The sequence below is a fragment of the Rhinolophus sinicus genome, chromosome 14 (assembly GCF_057876585.1).
Source record: "Rhinolophus sinicus isolate RSI-liver-muscle chromosome 14, RSI-T2T, whole genome shotgun sequence".
Classification (NCBI taxonomy): domain Eukaryota; kingdom Metazoa; phylum Chordata; class Mammalia; order Chiroptera; family Rhinolophidae; genus Rhinolophus; species Rhinolophus sinicus.
Window position 1 is genome coordinate 49,701,306 of NC_142514.1, and position 15,979 is coordinate 49,717,284.

Here is a 15,979-nt window from a genome sequence, read left to right on the forward strand (position 1 = left end):
TTTTGCCTCACACTAAATAAAGCCTTAAAGCTTTACGGCCTTAAAAAAAAAAAAAAAAGAATAAAGCTCAGAGATTCAATAAAGAGACTGTCTGCCTTATTTATGGCAGTGTCAGTGTTTCTTTCAGTTAATTCTGAATACGGCAGGCTCTGATTTCAATGCCAAGTGGTTTGCTACACTATTTTTATTGTATGCTTCCAGGCAGTTTGGCCCGGCAGCCACAGAAAATACTGTGGAATATTAAGAAAACCCTTCGGAAGAGACAGAAGGAAGAAGGAAGCACAGATCCCTCCTGCCAGGCATCTCCAATACACTTGGGTTTTCTGGTTGCTTCTTTAATATGGGTGCTTTTAAGAAGAGCAGTGTTTTCCTTCATGAATGAGCCCCATTTATCATGATGCACCAAGTGGTCAGTGTTAGCTCCGAGGGGACAGCCATTCTCCCAGTCCTCTGGCATTTTCCCAGGATGGCAGTGAATGCTACCCCACAGGGACCAGTATCTCATTCTGTGAATTCTACCTTTCTCGCCTTTACTTGGTCTCTTAGCAAATCTCAACTTCGAAGAGTTCAGTCAACTGGCATTTGTTTATGCAAAGTATCTTTTCTCCTAAAGCATTATCTTTCTGGAGTTTTTATGGGAGACTGTGGAATTCTTATATAAAAATATATTATCAATCTCCAGTCACTTGAGAAATGGCGCAGTTCAAGGATATGATCAAATACTAACATTAGAAATAACATAAATAGAAAACACTAATCAGTATCAGTTCTGACCTTTTACCTCTTCAATAAATAAAATGCAACAAATCATATGGAAGTTTCAGTGAACTTATATTTACATGTGTAAGTATTTCTTTAAACCTTAAAAGTTTTGATGTTTGTTACAGAGAATTCTATTTATTGAATTATTATTTAGGAATGTAAGTTGTTGGGTGACTTCTCCAAGAGAGGAAAATGTTAGACACTGCTTATTAAACATTTTGCCATCCAAGTCAAAAGCTCCCACAAAAACACTTTGTTTTCTTTTACCTACATATCTGGATTCCTAGAATGTGTGTGTGTGTGTGCAGTTTAACTCAGGACTTAACTCCACTGTAGTCTTTGCATCTTTCTCAGGTTGTATAAGTGGCTTCCTTTCTTTCTCTGTTCTCTGAACACTGAACATGGGCAGAGGTAGCATAAGCCATATACTAGCGACATTTTGACCGACCCTCAAATTCTTACACTCCTCTGTAAAGCTTCATTGCCAACCCTCCTTTCAGCCCCACACTCCCATCGTCCCTCAAAAATGGTTTTACATTTTCTTCTCCTCACTTAGATTGGTTGGGGAAGAATTTTGGTAACAGTCCTTTGGCCAGTTTTAGCACAGGACTTCAGGGTTACAGCATTTCAGAGGCCTACCATTAACTTCAGAAAAAATATTTCACTATTTCAAACTCTTTTACTCCTCTTTTCTTTTGCCACTTGAAAAGGAAGAAAGAAAAATAAAACCCTCACACACATAACAAAGAGATATATATGAGGTCAGGTCTGCTAATTAAGGTCGTGGACTTGTTGCAACGATGTTGCTAACCTTTTTTGATATCAGAGGGATTATTCACTATGAATTTGTACCAACTGGACAAACAGTTAACCAAGTTTACCATTTGGAAGTGCTGAAAAGGCTGCATGAAAACGTTAGACGACCTGAACTTTTCACCAACAATTCATGGCTCTTGCATCATGACAATGCACCAGCTCACACAGCACTGTCTGGGAGGGAGTTTTTAGTCAGTAAACAAATAACTGTATTGGAACACCTTCCCTACTCATCTGATCTGGGCCCCAGTGACTTCTTTCTTTACTTAAAGATAAAGGAAATATTGAAAGGAGGACATTTTGATGACATTCAGGACATCAAGGGTAATAGGACGACAGCTCTGATGGCCATTCCAGAAAAAGAGTTCCAAAATTGCTTTGAAGGGTGGACAGGAGCTGGCGCTGGTGCATAGCTTCCCAAGGGGAGTACTTCGAAGGTGACCATAGTGATATTCAGCAGTGAGGTATTAGCACATTTTCTAGGATGAGTTCAAGAACTTAATTGTCGGACCTCTTGGTCACAAAAACTTTTCTACCCAGCTTAAAACCAATAGAATCTTAACACCCCAAATGGGGGCTTGCAAATCCTGAATCTCCTGACACAGATAACAAAATCTTACAAGTAAATCATATCCACTAAACTTGAACTTCTGCCTTTAAAAACAAAACAAAACAAAACAAAACAACCAGTTTACTTAGGTGAAAACGTGGCTGATACTAGGGCATTCTGATGGTCCACCTTCCACAGAGCCCTCAACATTTCACTGCTAACAGAAACCCAGTGTGTTCAGGTGGAGAAGCTGTGAGCTCAGGAAAGGTGGGAGCCCAGCTCTAAGGGTAGCCATGTGCCCTGTCAACCCAGTGAGCCCCACGGGGACGTTTTGTGAGGATTCTGGGAAAGGACTTTGCTTCCTCATGAAAGATAGAAGCCGCCATGACAGGCGCCTCCTTCGTTCTCAACTTTGAAAGTGGTCATAGACCTGTGACAGCCATTTGGTGAAGGTGAGAAAATTTTAAAAACTCAACACAGCAAAGAGGGCGGATCAAGGAATGAAAAGAACATAGATCAGTAGCAAAGAGAAGATGCAGGTGCCTCCTTCCGACTTTCTGAGGATGTGGAAAATATCCCCCTAGCTGTTAGGGCCACACTGAGTCATGTTTTCTTTTCTGTTACTTACAGCCTTGATACACATGAGACGGCAAAAGAGAGGTTTATGGCTTTGTAATTTGGTTCCCACTAACTTTATATTTAAATAATATTATTTCCATTTTAGAGAGAAGGACTGAGGTTCAGAAGGTTTAAATGTTTTTCCCTAAATCACAAGCCTACAAGTAGCAGAGTTGAGAGTCAAATCCAGGGCTATCCGAATTCACAGGCCTTGCGCTTTTCACTACACCATGCAGCTTCAAACTTAGCCATCACTTCGTTAGCTTAACTGAGACATAACAAAAACTGTATTGCTTTTTAAAATTCTATAATTTTGACTGCCCCCCACCCCACCATCTACAACTAATCTAAAGTAGTTACATTCTACTCTATCTAGACATTTGCAGCACCCAGACCTAATGTCCGCTATTCAACTGCAAGTCTGATTGACACTGTTTACAGGAGGGCAGTGTCACCATGACGACTTCTGCTTCTCATCTTGCAACTATTGGCTGCTGTATGCACCATTAGTTGGGGACCTTTCCTACCCTGCTCACCAGTGCCTGCTACTTCCTAATACATGATAGATCCTCCCTACCTATCTGCTAATTAAACGAAGAAAAATAAGCCAGCGAGTAAGATGCTGTCTCAGGAAACCCTGAATGCCAGTTCTTAAGACTCTTAGTTTAATGAGCTGATATCACTTCCAAGACTTTGGCAGAGAGTGCCATTCTAGAAGGTGCATAATAAGTTGCTGACTAAGTAATCTGTACACAGTATTTACAGCAAATATGTTCCTCATTGTGAAACACTGGAAACAACCCAAGTGTCCAGTATTTGAATGAAAAGTTAAACCGGTGGCTACTTACCAGTGCAGGGGATCATTTTATTGCCATCACAAGAAGAAAGATGTGGAGTGTGAGGACTCAGGTCAACACGAACCAAGGTTAGATGCAAAAGCAGACCAACAAAAAGGATGTATGCAATGGCCCCAACTACACAAAAATATGCATGTGGAAACTGCCTGGCATCAGAATGTGAGTCTGGACTCAAAAGAATAGCTGTTGCCTTAAGTGTCCAATAAAAATTCAGAATTTAATGAAATCACTCACAATTGGCTCTTCTTTCTACTATTTTATCTCCACAGCCCTTATGATCAATATTACAAAGTCTTACAAAATGCATGTTCACAATACAACATGTGACCAATTTTGAAAAACATGCCTGCTAGGTGCCTAGGGTGAAAATGAATGCCCTACTGATAAAAGAAAACATCCATTTATTTGCCAGGCTAAACATATACATTGTTCTCAGTGCCTGAGGGCCACATGATAACGAAAGCTCTGTGTGTGGGCATGTGTTTGAAGAGCACAATCCGTAACTCTTTCCAAACTGTACATTCAGATAACCCAGTCTTTGCTTTGCAGGGACAATCATTACTTGCTGAGTCTGGCACACTCAGGATGTTTGTTTGCTTGAGGCCTGCATTTCTACACCCTTCCCTTGGGTAACTCTGGCTTGTTCAAGAATTTGCGAACTTGGGTGCATTTCTCTCAAATAAAAATAATAACCATAGTACATTTATTGACTATTTTACCGCATACTAAGCACAGTTGTAAGCACTTTCCTATGCACCCAATTTCAATCTCATTTTCTGCTACAACCCCAGACACAGGGTATATGACACATAGCAGATGCTCACTAATACATGTTTATGAGCCGATTTACCCTGTAGTTCATTTAACTCTCACGTCCACGTTAATGAGGTATTATAATTATCAACATCTTTTAGATGGGGTGCAGAGAGTAAAGCCCACTGCTTAATAGCAAACATTTTGCTAAGGTCAATAGAAATGGATTAGTTAGCTCCCTACCTCAGCTCACCCCTCTTCAATACCTGGGTCATTCTAACCTGGAATATCACACTTTTATGAGTTAAAAATTAACTGATAAAACACAAAACAGCATGATCACCAGCACACGGTTTAAAATTATTCTTCTATTCATGCCTAACTTACCCTGCCATGGAGATACAGGCCCCTGAAAGGCAGGGCCTCCCCTTTACATTTCATTGGAAGGTGGAAACACACTCCTAAAATATGTCACCAAGTGCAAGACGAGCACGTAGAGAAGGCAGTCCTGCTTCTTGTTGAGTACTTAGGTTCATAAGCACAGCTGAGTCAAGCCGCACAAAACCATCAATTAAATTGACTGTGAAAAAACTCAAGTATGAATAACACAAAAATAAAACTTAACTCCACACGTGAAATCTCAAGAAGCCCCACTAAGGTTATGTGGCTTAGGGAAAAGGGTCCCTTGCTTTGGTATTTCTGACTCTTGGAAAATCATCAATTGATTTTTATTATCAGTTAATAATTCTCAGTTAAACTTTTCATACTTTGCCTGAAGAAGTTCTGACCTAGAAAACGAGGTGGGAGATGAAAAACAGAAGAATTACAGTCCAGTTACGGTCAACATGGGCAGTGCCCCTGGGCGTTCCTCACAGGGGCATGGGCACTTAACAGCAAAATCACTCCCTCCGAGCCAAGACCTTTCTCAGGTGACTGAGCAGGCCAAGCTCTTCAAGTTCTAGCAGGGCTGAGGCCACCAGTGCCTCCACTGGCACGACGGGATTATCGCAATAGCCTCGGAAAACAGCTTCTCTGACTCAAATGCTCTCTCCTCACCAAGCCAGTGTATTCTTCCCCCAGCTTCATTTTCAGTCTTTTGTTCAAGAAACTGTATATATATATATATATACCTACAGGAGGTCCCTATTATCTTCCGCTTCAGTCTGTCCTTCTCCGTTGGTTTTTAATACCCTGCAAAACATATGAGACCACTTGGGCTAACTGACTTGTGCTAACCAATCTCTTCCTTACTCTACTGTGGTGACCTCCTAGCCTCTTCCTTTCCTCACACATGCCTTTCAGCAAAGTTGTAGTCTCAGCCTGGAACGTCCTCTGCCCATTCAAGTCCTGTCAGGCCCTGCTAACTCCATTTCCTCCAAAGGGATTCCCCCAGCCCCACCTCAACCTCCCGAATGACTTCCAATCACCTTCCTGTATGTTAAGCTTGCCTGTGGAAAGAAACAGACTCCCTCAGTGATTTCAAATATTACAGGCCTATTGTAAGGATACACAAGGCAATCAGGGCCATGGGGACAGGCCTCCTTGAGACCATAAAAAGTAGTTCAAGTACTGAGAGAAGCAAAGCCAGCTTTGGGGATTGGATTCTCCGGTCTCCCGTCAGTAGCACGAGTCTGGGCTCCCCCACACTGACGACGACTACACCTTTCTTTCTCTGCTTCTAGTCCTCCTGCCGTGCATCTTCCCCTTTGCTTCTGCTTCCTCATAGTTTCTGTTGACTCAGAGCTTGCCTCACGGGCTTTCTGTAATTGTCTTCCCAGCCATAGATTAGAATGCCACTTGCCAACTTCCCTAGCCCTATGTATCTTTCATTTACAAATTCTTATAAAGAATCTGATTTGGGCACATGGTGCCTTTAAACCGACTGAGGTTCTCACAGCAGACCAAGTTGCTTGTCAGACTATGGCTGCACTAGGGTCAGGGGCTCTTCTTGACCCAATCAACTGAGGCTAAGGGAGAAGGGCAGGGGGAGAAGTCACATTTAAGAATATGACCACCCATTTTTAAGGAAGAGTTAGGGCTGCTTTTCTCAGCAGAAACTAGACCTTCTTAGAAGGGGCTATAGGCATGGCAGACATGTTTATTCGTCTCTCCAGTGAACTGTTCTTCTTCATACTTCTAATGCACTTATCATAAAATGCATCCCCAGGCTTGGCAGAGCATTGCATATTATTCTATAATCTTTTCATGCCTATTTGTCCTAACTTTGTACCTAACTAGGTCATCACAGAGAACCCAGAATCACAATGATATTCATAGATAAACTTCTTTAGAGGAGGGACTCAAGGTTTCACTGCTGTATACCAGCACTAGAATTGTTTACACACAGTTCTAATATAGCAGGTCTCAAATGTTTTAGTCTCAGGACCCCTCGACAGTCTTCAAAATTGAGGATCACAAAGGGCTTTTGTTTATTTGGTTACATACACACACACACACACACACACACACACACTATTAGAAATTAAAATAAAAACTTTAAAAAGATTTACTAATGCATTAAAAATATAATAATGATAAATCCATTAGAACTTAACAAAAACATTTTACGGAAAACAACTATGTTTTTCAAAATAAAACTTAGTGAGAAGAGAACTGTACTGTTTTACATTTTTGTACATTTCTTTAATGTCAAATCTCTGCAAATCTTTCATAGAAGACAGCTGGATTCTCATTTCTGCTTCTAAGTCCAATCTGTGATATGTTGTTTTGGTTGTAGTATATGAAGAAAGTCTGACTTCACACGGACATTAATGGAAAGAAAGCCTTTGCAGATAACTATCGTCTTCTTTGATACTACACCCAAAATTAAGGGATAGTTTCTTAAAGGTTAGCTGAACCCCTTTCAGTAAACTTTTCATGCTCTGCTACATAGTATTAAAATTGATTAGTCTATCTCGCATTTGAGTAGACCTTTTACCAATGCAGGGTCTGTAACACCACACATTGGTCACTGAGAAATATTGGTTCACTGAGTTATGCAGGTCTGTCCAATGCTGACATATTTTATTGCACAATATCAAAAAAGCACACTCGTTAACATCATCATTGTTCTCATCAGGTACGTTTCTAAGTGTTGGGAAGTTGTCAAGCTTGTGGTGGCAGACTCAAGTTTTTCAAAATTCTAATTTTTGCTTGAAAGCTAGAATTTTATCACTGGCAACAAATACTAGCAGTTGTTTCTCTTGAAGTGACGGGCTAGCTTTGTTCTCTTCCTGAGAACATGTCCACTAAATAATCAAGCCTGAATCATCAGTTTGTCTTTGAGACATTCTTTCAAGTCAAAATGGTGTTAGGAGAAAAAAAGCGGCTAGTTCAGCTTGCAACTCAAATCACTGTATTTCTCCTCGAGACAATCATCACATTATATTATCAGCAGAAGAGCTTTAATCTCCCTATTCCGTCACACAGAATATTAAAAAGATGTGTGTTCAAGGGTTGAGACTTGATGAAGTGAATAATTCTACTGCTTCAAGGACACTAAGTAAAAATGGCATTTTGTTTTGTTTTTCTCCTGGGAGCGTGTGTGGGTGTGGTACTGTGGGCACTGGGGGAGCACTGCCTTGATTAATGATGAGGCACCAGTTTTAGCCACCACCGCTTTTGGAGCATCATTACAAACGTCAGTCCAATGAAACCGTCAAATAGTACCTTAATATTATAAAACTAAAGCTGACTTTGTGGACTCCCTGAGAGGATCTTGAGACCCTGAAGGTCTGTGGACCGACCACACTTTGAAAAACACTGTTCCAAAAAAGTGTTTAATACTTATTCTTGAATCCCTCAGTGAATGAATACAACTTCATAGTAAGCAGGGAGGTTCTGGGTAAGATAACTTTTCAGTTGAGTCATCAAGACCACATAGGATGTTAAAGTGGACAAGGCTGGGAAGAGCACAAGCAAAAGGGAAGAGCTAGAAATGTGTTGGGAACTTTCCTGGAGCAGAAGCAGCATGAGAAAATGTAAGTTCAGGTGACCAGCGCCTTATGCATGCCAGCAAGTAACGTTCACACCCACCATCGCTGCTGATTCCCCACAACAGCCCAGGGAGACACGGATTATCCTCATCCCTCTTGTGTAGATAGGGAAACTGAGGTCCCGCGGGGAGCTCTTTGAAAGCAGAAACCATATGGGTCTGTTTTCCTCACTAATGAATATTCAAAACTGTCACACAGTGACCAGCACATTGAAGGCACACAATAAGCACTCACTAAATAAATAAACAAATGAGGCTCAGAGAAATTACCTGTTCAAGATCACACAGGTAGGAGGTGGTGGCCCCAGGACTGAACCCAGGTCTTCTGGCACCTTCTGGTGTCTTCAAAGAGACAGAAACCAAGGCCATGCTCTGAGGGGCTTGGGTGTCAGTATGAGTGGTTTTTAAACTGAGAATTTTTAGAAAGGGAGTTAGTTACATGATCACAGCAGGATCTGGAAAGGCCTGGAGTGGAGAAGAACAGGAGGAAGAGAGACCAGTTTGGATTCTTTCAGTGGTGGAAGTGAAAAGCATGACTTTGAGTGGGTGGGTGGGGGTGTCAGACATATCGCACAGGTTGCCCCTAATTCTGACACTTAGCTGTGTGAATTTGGGCAAGTTACACCTCCTGTTTGATACTCACTTTCCTCTTCTGCAGAATGGGATAATAATAATAATGTATAATTTCACAGAGCTGTTGTGAGTGTTAAATGAAAACATGCACACAAAGCAAAAGCACAGTTCTTGGTTCAATAAATATTAGCTACAAAAAAAGAAAAAAGAAAGAACAGTGCGAGGAAGGAAGGAAAAGAGGGAAAAATGAGGGGAGGAGGAAAGAAAGGAGAAGTGGGAAGAAAAAACGGGGAGGAGAGGGAAATATTTGTTGAATGCGGCTTGGACCTGAGCAGTGCCAGAGGGCTAACTTATAAGACCTTCTTGTCGTTTCTTAAGGAGAGAAAAAGAAAAAAAATCAGACCATTCTAAGGTTTCAAGCTTGGGTGACCAGAAGAATGGATTTATATGCAGGTGCCCACAGGGCATCCAAATACAGGTGCCCAGGAGGCTGGTACTGTGGATGCCAGAGTCAGACTTCCAACAAAGACCTAGCGGTCCTCTGCGGAGAAGGTGTGGACAGTCAGGAAAGGGCACAGAGCAATGGATCAATTAATGTCTCTGGGACATACGGCATTTATAAATGAGAGCAAAGGGAAAAAGGGAGAAAACGGGATTAGAGAGACAAAAAGGAAGCATCTGCTTAAAACTATTTACTGGCTCCAAACCCTTGTCCGCAAGGCACATTTAGGCTGTCTCCTTCTGTCTCTAGCCAGCCACTCTTGCGCTGCCAAACCTGACATCTGATGCTTCCATGGTACCAGACTTCTACATACTCTGTGCTTACTGCCTTCAAGACATTCATTGCTTCCCAGAAGCATAGTTTCTCGAAAAGTGGTACTTGGGGCAATTGCTGTTTTTAAGGTCCTATACTAAGATTATGGCAAAACAAAACAATCATTAGAGAGCAGCATTCAAAATGGTAATTCTGAAGCGCTGGTTCCCTCATTGCCCCCAGGGTCGTCCTGTCTGCTGCCTCTCCCTGCCTTGCGAGCTGTGTCCTCCACACACTCACCTCTCCCCGGCTCCTTTCCTACTTTCCCACTGGACCCTGTTTCTCCTGCCCACCACCCTTTGGCCGGTGTCCTGCTGTTGGAGAGTGAGGTGTCTCTCTTTCTTGAGACGTCTGAGATGCTCAGTCTCAGTTTTGTGGCTGAGTGGGCCAGGAAAGACGATAGAGAAGGGGCCACAAGAGCAGCAGGAGGCAGAGGATGGGATACCGCTGGCCAGAGGTGTGAGGAGAGACCAAGGATGCTAGCCAGGTCCAGAAGAAGCTAGTAGATTTCACAAATAGGAGACGGTTAGGGAGCTAACACATGCTTTCTCATTGGGAGGGGATTGCCCGCCCCCGCCCCACCAATGGGTAGAAATTGGTTTTGGGGAAAGGAGAGTAAAAAATCCCTTAGATATTATAATAGTTTATGGGCCTCTAAAGCTCAATCCTACCCAATAAAAATCTTATTCCTTAATATTTAATTGACCTCATTAGAGAGAAATTTAAATTCACTTAAATTCAAGCTAATTAATTAACTTATTTAAAATGAACTCAATTAAAATTATGCTAATTTTTCTCCTCATGAGGTGATAATGAAAAAAAAGAAGTTGAGAAGCACTGATCTAGAAAGTGATTCATAAAAGGGGTGAGGTAAGGGCACCCTGTAAGGGCTGAAAGCAGAAGGCGAGGGGCGGGGAGAGAGCAGTGATAACGACTGTTCCCCTTCCCTTCATGGTAGCTTCCTGAGCCATAACTGCCTTGAGAACTTACTACTTACCACACGTCAGGCCCTGTATTCAGTGCTTTATCTGTATTATTTTACTTTTATCCTCACAACAACCTCAGGAAGTTATGTTCCCTTTTTACAGATGCTTAGAGAATGTAGGTCGTTTATCCAAGGACCCACAAGTGATGGGTGGTAAATGAGGCCAGTTCCGTACTTAGCTCATGTCAGACACATAGTAGGGGTGCAATTATTGTTAACTGTGAGCAGAGCTGGCAGGCCTGAGCACATCTGTTGGAAGAGGGAAAGCAGTTTCTGCCACACGGTGAATATACCAAAAAAAAAAAGAAAGAAAGAAAGAAAAAGGAAATGTTATTTGAATGAGACAGTATTGAAGCGAAAATGTAACTGGGAGAGGAGACAACTGATGGAGAAGGAATCCAGGCAACAGGACATGATAGATTCCAGGAAGAAGGGCTGACCTTGGCAAGCAACAGAGCAGGGGGAGAGACAGGAAGGAAGCTGAGAAAGCCAGTTCAGGGCTGTGGGCAGGTGATGGGGGCAGGGCTTCGGGAGAGAGCAGGGGTGAAGAAATCCTGTCCCCTGGGGGGCCAGCAGCTGAAGGCAGACCGCATGAATTCCTGGTGGAATCAATCAACAGGACAGCACTTCTTTCTCCAGCAATCCTGGATGAGAATCAGTTAATATTATGTCTCCCGCCCTTTCCCTCAAGCCCAGACTTAGAAAAGGCAACCAGACGCTGTGCTTTAGTGAAATAATTGCCAACCTTTTCTAGTATGAAGACAAATTCTTGCCATCAGAAACAAAAAATAAACAACTCCCGGGCACTCAGCAATAGTAGTTGTCATTTTGGAACCCATTGTGTGAGAAAATGCTCGATCCACATTAACTTTGTCCAGCTGAGACACTTAATATGACTTCATAGTGTCTTTATCACAAAAATGTTTTTGAACAACAGACATCCAATATGTGAGACATTCAGTCTGAGGGCCATGCCTGCTTTACATCTGGATTTGCAAACCCCTTGCAATAAATCCTTCCTCCACCACCCCCACCTTGGAACACAGGTTGGGGACAATCAGTGTACAAGAAAGGCAAATGACATTCCAGATAGGGAAGGACTGTTTTCCACACTGCTAGCCCGACTTGGCTATCTTATATGCTTGGGGCAACATTCTCACAAGTGCCAACACAGCTATCTTCTTTGGCCCCAGCTTGAGGTTACATTGCCTGCAACCCAGAGCAAGTTGTACCCCACTCACATCAGGTCAGAAGATCCACTTTATCTGTGGTAGCAAAAGTATGTGTCGTGCCTTGATCAAAACTCGGTGGCACACTTCTGAAGAGACTCAAGGCCCACCAGTGAGCTGTGGGCATACTGGTGGAGAATAAAGTTTAAGAGCCGCTGAAGTAGAGGCTATACCCAAAAAGACAACCCTGAGGCGGTTTTATTTATTTATTGAAGAACACACAGTGCCATGTATTCCACATGGGATTATGTAGGCTGATGTGAGACAAGTAGCAAAAGAAAGAAAAGCCAGTAGGAAAGCCACAGTTCTCCGGAGTGGGGATCCTTTTGGTTTCGGTGAAACAACAGACTGTGGAGTGATAGGTAAGGAATGCCTAATTAAGCAAGATTATTATGAAAAACTAGTATCCACTGATCAAATCAGTCATCTGTCATCAGTACCATGTCTTCTAGCTCATATTTCATATAGGCTGTTTTAGTATTGTCTCTACTCTGATGACGAGATTCACCTCGATACACTAAGTTCACCAACTGCAGCATCTTAGAGAAAAGAAAATCCACCCACGACTTGTATCAAAATAAAAAATATTTCCAGATACCAAAGGCTATTTGGTAAAAAAAAAAAAAAAAAAAAAAAAAAAAAAAAAAAAAAAGCTCGCATAGGAATTTCTTTTCACTGATTTTCTAATTTGAAAATCTGAGCCTCTCCTAATATCAACGGGGCAGGGGGGTAGGGAGGGGGAGGGGCAGAACAGGTGTCAACTTCAGGTGACAGATGAGGAAACTGAGGCACAGGCAGGCTAAGGGCCCTGCTAAAGATCGCATCGCTGCTCAGTGGAGAGCCAGGACTGTAGTCATGGTGAAGCCTTGGAGAGACAGCTCGTCCAACCCCCTCGGTTTACAGAGGAGCCACCTTTCATTCAGAAAGTGGGGATGATGGGCCCAGGGTGACTCTCCTGGTTTGGCATAGGCCAGCTGTACCTGAGCCAGAGCCTCTCACCTGTTGAGAATGTGGTAGGAGGTAAGGTCAGGCCTTTTTTCCTCAATGTCACTAAAGCTGGGCTGTCTAAAATGGTAACCACGAGTCACATGTGGCTATATAAATTTAAATTTTAATTAATTAAAATTAAATAAAGCAAAAAATACAATTTCTTAGTTAACTAGTCACATTTCAAGTGCTCAAGAGCCACATGTGGCTACCCTACTGGACAGGCTGACCATTTCCATGGCGACAGAAAGTGCTACTGCACGGAGCTGTCCTAAAACACACATTTTATGACAAGAATGTAGTTGGACCTGGAATCAGGAGTTCTGGAGACACCACCAATTAGTTCTATGAATTCAGGCAAATCTGAGCCTCAGTTTCCTCATCTGTAAAAAGCAGAAGTTGGGCTCCATGATCACAATGGCCTTTTTCAGCTGTAACATCCCCTAACTCTGTACCTAAAACTCCAGATAGCAGATTCCTGACACTACCACCTCTTCTTCCCTAGGACATCCACGCTGACCCTTATCAAATTGGATCAAGAGAACAATGCACTCAGAATCTATTATTTCCTGTAGAAATGCAGTCACTGGATACGAATCAAACAGCATCCTTCTAATTATTTCAAGGGTTTCCATAAGAAACAGCCACAAGAACAATCTCTCCAGATATTCCCCAGGAACAACTTCTGAAGATACTAAGGAAGTTATCCCCAGTACCCCTCATATGAGACCTACAGGGCCGATTTGTTGGAATTCAGGGCCAGAACAACTGGGAAAAGTATTTCTCCAGGAAGCGGGTACATTTTCTTTCACCACAGAATGACAACTACATTGTTCACTCTGTTCTGGGGTGGGAAGAGGGTATTAGCTTCTCCAAGGATCAGAGGTTCAGCATCAGTTAATGCCTGAGCACCAGGCCCCTTCTCCACAGCACCTGGGACACGGACGTCTCACGTCCAGAGCTCCTGGTGGCTTCTGGGGCTGGAGCTCTCCCCCACTGCATGTATATTTTCAGCAGAGGCTGCATCTAACACTTTTTCAAAGTATAGCTGGCATGATGACATGTTTAAAAATTAAATAGCTCAGTGATCTTCCCACTACACCACACTGTAGAAATATAAAGTTGGAGTACCATGAGAATAAAAACCATGAACCTCAAATCACTGAGATGAACAGAATTACTTATCCTGGCAGAATCTGCAAATGGCTGGCGTGGGGGAGGCTTTGGTGTCCTCCTCCCCACCGTTATCTCCATCAGCCTCTCCAATTAAATTAATGAAATTCCAATTAATTAATAACAATGGCAAACATTTACTGAGCATCTTAAGTCTACTCAGTGTCAGGCACAGTTGTAAGCACTTTATATATATTAATTTATGCCTCACAATAACTCTAGGAAGTAGGCACATTATCATCTCCATTTTCCCGGAGAGGAAGCTGAGGCATTGAAAGGTTAAGTAACTTGTTCAAGGTCACACAGTAGCCAAGTGGCAGAGCTGGGATTAGTCTCTGCCAGTCAGGCTCTTGCTCTCTGCCAGGACATTGTCTCACCTTATAAAGTATAAATTTTAAAACATCTTTAGAAAACATTACAAAAACATGCAAGCAAAGTAATAGGAAAAAAAATTGTATTTGCTTAGCAAATACCCCTTCCAGACTGCCAGCCCTGAGCCCTTCCTGTTTAGAAATTCTGGAGAATGCCAACCCTTTAACTTGTTACTTTTCCAACATTTACTTTAAACTTCCTCAGCATTGTTTTCTGGTAAAATAACCAAAACCCCAGCATTCAGTACAACAACCAATTAAAGGTATACGATTAACAGCAAAACTGTTCCTACCTATGACAACTCCATGTTAACAAGTGCAAGTCACAAATAATAAAAAGACAATTGAGCTGGGAACTGATCATTCCAGTCTTTGCAGCTGTTATGAGTCAGTTTAACAACAAATTTGCATGAGCAGTTGCTGGGCTCTTTAAAAACATGGTACCTGCCAGGAAGCAGGTTACTTTCTTTTCTGGACTTTTTGTCCTCGCATAGATGCTGGTTCCGTTCAGCCTCATGTTCTACTGTGCTTTTATGTTTTATATGCTTATCAGGACAATCTTCTGTGGACAATGAAAGTCTCTTGAAGGGGCTAGAAAAAACTGAGGCAAGTGTGTTCTTTTAGTACTAGAGTGCAGCATGGTCTAGTCAAGCAGGCACAGGTTTGAATTCTGACAGCTCCATGAGCTGTGCAACCTTGGGCAGGTTACTGAACCTTTCTGAGTTGTCATTTCCTCTTCCGTAAAATGAACTAATTATACTTTACGGGATTGTAATGCCTGGTCAAGAGCAGGCATACAAAAAAGTTACTCCCCCTCATCAAAATTATAAAAAGTGAAGTTAGTTTGAAAACCAAGTTGCACTCTCAGATTTCATGTTTCATTTTTATTCAGTTTATGACCATAAGGGTTCCCAAGGGACTCCTACTTTTTGATGCTTCTGAAAAGTGTTATCATTCAGGAGGATTCTAGCTTTCATGGGGAAATCTATGTGGAGCACACATTCAATCCAAACAAAATCCTGCAAAAAAAAAAAAGTATTTGTATCCACATATCATTTATGAATGTGAATTTTATAGGTCACCTTCCCTCACAATTTTTTCCTTACTAAATGCCTGATAAAAATAAAATATGCTATTGGACATGAAACAAAATGAGTGTTGACCACTAGTCAAAATTCAAGAGCCCACATATACCCCTCAAGAACAGTAATTTGCTCTGAGGCTCCAGAGGACGAACCTGGCCATGAGTAACATTTATGTCACAGAATCCCAAGATTCAGTTTTCTCAAGAAAACTGTCCAGGAGGGGAAATGACTTGTCGCAGAGACCCCTATCATATCCATGCATTTCATCCCCAGAGTTGCTGTTCTATTATGCTATGGGTGACTGTCAAAATGGGGACAGTGACACTTTCCCTTCAAGGACACTCCTTTTTGCTTTCAACTCACAGGATACACCAATTATTTGTTCATAAGTAGGAAGAGATGGGTTATACAG

At 42.1% G+C, this 15,979-nt stretch overlaps 1 protein-coding gene across 11 annotated transcripts in view; it reads right to left on the minus strand.

The window, feature by feature from the left end:
* GNG12 (G protein subunit gamma 12) overlaps positions 1-15,979 on the minus strand; it is a 108,665-nt gene that overhangs the window by 77,017 nt on the left and 15,669 nt on the right. Inside the window, exon 1 of one of the 11 annotated variants that reach the window (XM_074334927.2) lies at positions 15,409-15,432. The exons of the other annotated variants lie outside the window; for them this stretch is intronic. The gene's annotated coding sequence lies outside the window, so the exon portion shown is untranslated. Of the gene's footprint in view, positions 1-15,408; positions 15,433-15,979 lie in introns of those variants that run through there. 11 annotated transcript variants of the gene reach the window in all.